Source organism: Megalopta genalis, chromosome 5, assembly GCF_051020955.1.
Source record: "Megalopta genalis isolate 19385.01 chromosome 5, iyMegGena1_principal, whole genome shotgun sequence".
Taxonomy (NCBI): domain Eukaryota; kingdom Metazoa; phylum Arthropoda; class Insecta; order Hymenoptera; family Halictidae; genus Megalopta; species Megalopta genalis.
This window is the reverse complement of record NC_135017.1, coordinates 30825378-30830162: the sequence shown is the minus strand read 5'-3', so window position 1 is coordinate 30830162 and position 4785 is coordinate 30825378. Positions and strand designations below refer to the sequence as shown.

The window sequence follows — 4785 nt, the reverse complement described above, 5'->3', positions numbered from 1 at the left end:
ATCTATGACTGGTAATAAACGTAAAGGAGGAGCCACGCTGATTTATTGCTGTACATAATTTCTAGTTAAGTCTCCTACTGTATTTCCATAAAAATCCTTCTCTTCCAAATAAAATTATTCAAACTGGCAAAATTCAATTCTATTTCATTTTTGTATGTTCATGGTGGTATTTTGCAAATTTGTGTAGAAACAAAACCTGGATTGTGGTGTTAAATAAATCAAAATTACGTTAATTTTAAAGTGTGGTATCTTTTTGACCGACACTATATACCACGCACACCACAATTCATATTATCTTGAATATATCGTGTCCATAGTTATATAAACGCTTTTTTAAATGAAAAACCGTTCAGCATTACGTAACATACTTATTGAGTGGAAAAAATCACGTATAACTTACGAAAAATAGGTTACTTAAGGAAAAAACGTCGAGTGTTCGGTTTTTATCGCCTGCGCCATTGTTCCACCCCTAAAAATATTGGACAAAAATTGACAAAACTGTTTTCGGTAATATCTTTCGATAGGTTTAATATGCCGAGGGCAAAAAATTTTGATTTATTTGGAGAAAACTAAAAAAAAAGAATTACAATTAAAATACTTACAATCGACTGTAAAACATGGTGGAAGCTCAGTGATTATTTGGGGCAGGATGACAGCATCCGGAATGGATAATCTCGTCTTTATCGATCGAATCAATTAAAGCAAGTAATAAAGTATCGAGGTGATTCGACGAAATACTAAGTTAGTATAAAATAATGAAGTCATAGTAACATGCGATTTTTTTCGAAAAAACATAAGCTATGGAATTAATGTTCAATGTTAAACCGACAATGAAAACAAAACAAAACTGCTGTTGTAAAAGTGAGATACGAACACTTTCGTATCGTATATTTAACCCTTTGCACTCCGCTGTCCCCTCTCGTGGGACATCGTAATTCTAGCTATATCTATAGTTACATCTAATCTAGCTATATCTAGCTAGTCAAAAATCACAATTACCTGTAATAATCAGTCGCTTCACGGACACCGCAAGCGGTATGTAACAACTTTTTACATCTCCAATTATTATTTCTACATATATTCGAAACACCACGAAAAATCCAATACATCTGCCACTGTCTGTGGATAACTGTCACTCGGCAAGCTAAAAATTGCATCAATTATTTACAAACTACTATAGTTACAGTTTTTCACAATTATAATTTCTACAACTATGCAATTGTAAGATTCAGCGGTTATATGTACAAGAAAAAGTTATTCGAAACGTTGAGTCCTATAGTATATCTAAAAATCGGGAACCATAACTGTTATAATCAAAATTAGAAAAGTCATGGCATAACAAGTACTTCATCGATTAAAATCGTATTGGTTACAATGAAGGATTATAAGTGGCCAAAATTATTTTGGATTATTTCGGACGCTAAGAATAGTTTCACGTGTTCACATGAATTTTTGCAAACTTTCTCCAGACAAATTATTCTCGAAATTATCGAACGTTAATTTTGGAGCGGAATAGGCTCGTTCAACACTGTCCTGAGTTGCAGCACAGAGTCAATTATGCGTGCCAATTTTGATAAAAACAGGAGTCTAATTATGTAACATTGAACATTCCTTTCAGAAGGAAACAGTAATATATGTGAACACTGTATTAAAACATAGTGTAACAGTATACTAATCTTAGAATTTTTTTTAAACAGCAAAAAGTTACGATCTGAACGACCCTTTCCGAATAACAATGGCGGCAGTTAATTACATTCTAGTACGAGGTCGTTTGTTAATTCCAGAATACTTTGAAGAGTGTGATGTCTTTGGCTTGGATGCTAACGATGTTTCCAGTTTGACTACATCGTGTATAAAAATGATAAACAACAGAGAGGAACACGGTTCATCCTTCGGTGACTACAAGATTTCAGGTTAATCAAGAATATTTCACTAATTATGCAGATTGAGTAGAAAAACTTTCAAGAAAGATAGCCATGAATTTCGAGCAAAAGATTCTTTGAGTAGAAAGAGAAATAGCTTCTACAAATATTGGGTTGGCAACTAAGTAATTGCCGATTTGTTCAATGAAATAAAAATTTTTTTTTTACTTGGAATGAAGTTTAATCTGTAATGTATTTTCCATTCTGTTCGATGACCTTTTGCCATCTCTCTGACAACTTGAAAATTCCACGCTCGCAGAAAGTCTGATCCTTTTCGGCCAAAAACTGAGTTAAGTGAGATTTTACAGCGTCATCATCATTCAAAGTTTCATCACGAAGGGAGTTGTCCAGGGATCGAAATAAGTGGCAATCCGATGGCGCGAGATCAGGGCTATATGGTGGGTGTAACATCAATTCCCAACCAATATCCATCAATTTTTGCCGAGTGGACAAAGACGTGTGCGGCCTAGCATTGTCCTGCTGGAAAATGACACCTTTACGATTGACCAATTCTGGTCGCTTTTCTTTGACCGCTGCATTCAATTTGTTCAGTTGCTAACATTCACGGATAATAAAAAATAACATAATAATAATAATAATAATAATTTTATAATATAACATTTACGGATATCATAAAAATGGGAGTGAAAGACATCTATAACTGAAATCGGCAATTACTTAGTTGCCAACCCAATACTTTCCCTATGCATATGTACACGATGTAATTGTCATTTTCGTTGAATCCAACTATATTGTTCATAACATCAAGTATACGGGATCACATACAAAATTATTTAATAAAAATAATAACTCGATTCGGTTCAAATAGTTAACCAAATTCGTCGTGCGACACAGTGCAATAGGCCTACAGTTGATCTTGAAATCTATTGATATCAGCGTCGCCCTAATGCGCCATGAATAGTTACTACGGCACACGCTTGAAGTTTTTCGTGCTAATTGGAGTAACACCGGGAGCGAGACGCTACGACGGGAGTCATTCCGACGAACCTTAGCATAGGCGTAGGAATACCACAGGGACAATGCGATCAGACCTCTAACAGGGACCATATGGGAGAATTTACTGTAATAGCAAAATTATAAAGAATAGTATTTTTATCATTGTACAATGAAGCAGTCCCTCTGACATTCACAAAAATATTCAAGTCACTTAGACCAGTTTTAAAATAGTTATACCGTCTTAACCCCTTAACGCGCAGAAACGTATTAACACGGGCGTGCAAAACCGGCCAAAATGTGCAGACCCGTATATATACGGTCGGCGTCGCAACTTATGTCGCTAAAATGTTCAGATTCGAATATATCCGGGCAGTAAAAATAACTTAATAAAAACCAAGGAAAACATTCAATTTATTGATATTCATCGTGTAATTCTGTATTGTAAGCTGTAAAGTTTGTTTATTTGGGATTATAAAATATGGCCTTTTAGGGTGACGCTTATAAGCATCTCTGACCTGGTAATTGTTTCTATCTATCTATATCCATTATTGCGTATCTAATTAGCGTTGGCACTTTTGTGAGTTTTGTTATGACTAATTTATTTATTACTCTCCAGTTATCTCCGATCTCTTTCTATTTTTTGCTTATTCAGGAATAAAATATGCACTTTTAGGATGGCACTTATGAACATTTAGTGTATTATTCGTGAGCAAGTCGTGAAGTAAAGTAGACGTTATCAAAGTGAATTTCTTCAAAGACAATTGTTTTTTATTTTTTACAAATATTATTAGTGTCAACATATAAAAACGTTTTTGTTTTATGGTGTATTTTTATAGAGAGTAAATTGGATTTTTAGTGTATAAAAGGTATGTTTTCTAATGTTGAAATAAGGAATGTTGGGCTATGTGCTGCACCTTGTTTTGAAATTTACCATACAAAAGAAAATTTTGAATAGTTCTAGTTTATTATATATTTTTCAGCTAATAAATATTATTATTATATTATTACAAATTTAGGTAAAATTAAATATTTTTCAGTTTTTTTTTTCGTCTCCTCCTTCCCCTTCAAAATAGTAACTGGTAATTGAAAAACAGTACGATGGGTACAAAATTCGATCTGCAATGCGATTCAATATTCACTATAATTATTTATCCTCTATTTTTATTGAATTTTTAGTAATTTTTGCATTTCTTTTACATATTTATTGAAATTAAGGTCCAAATATGTATATTTTCTTAGATAAAAAAAATTGACTTTTTTGGTCCAATACGTGCAAGCTACAATTTATATATAAGATTATTATGTGATAAATCATGATGCATTTGTGCCGTAATCATAGCTATTCTTATAGGGAACAAACATTGTACGTATGTATAATGACATATACTTTCATTAACTAATCAAAAAATTCTTTTCTTATTTGCATTTTTAAAATGAAAATTTTTCAGGTTCATCATCATTTGAGGTCATAAACTGCCTGGCAAGGACGGGTTATCGAGTTATCAGTAGTACTCCAGAATCAGGGTATACAATGTTGTGGATGTTGAAGAAAGGCCTGTGAAAAAGATCAAAACAATGATTGTTTAGAATTGTTTTATTTCATAATATAGATACACTTTCATAGCAGTACCGTCGTCTTTTCATTGGCAAATTCTGATTAATAGTTTTTTATCATCCATTGCAAATACGCAGGTTACAGTCTGTCGCACCAAGATTTATGATCACAGAAGGTGTTCTTCTGTTGATCGTGTCCCACGACACAACAGCCAGCCATAAAAAAACCACATTTGTTAAAACTAATTGCAAAATAAGTTGTAAAATAACACATCTTCTGCCAATCAAAATTATTTACTATACTATAATCACTCGAAAATTCATTTGCATCCGTTTGTCACTTCAAAAGTTA

The 4785-nt window shown here is 33.0% G+C and overlaps 1 long non-coding RNA gene across 1 annotated transcript; it reads left to right on the top strand.

Moving 5' to 3' along the window:
* Positions 1 to 872: 872 nt before the first annotated feature.
* LOC117223242 (uncharacterized) lies at positions 873 to 4508 on the top strand. Its single transcript, XR_004490881.2, has 3 exons — positions 873 to 1035; positions 1698 to 1913; positions 4328 to 4508. It is a non-coding gene; the product is annotated as an uncharacterized LOC117223242 (long non-coding RNA).
* The last annotated feature ends 277 nt before the right edge of the window (positions 4509 to 4785 follow it).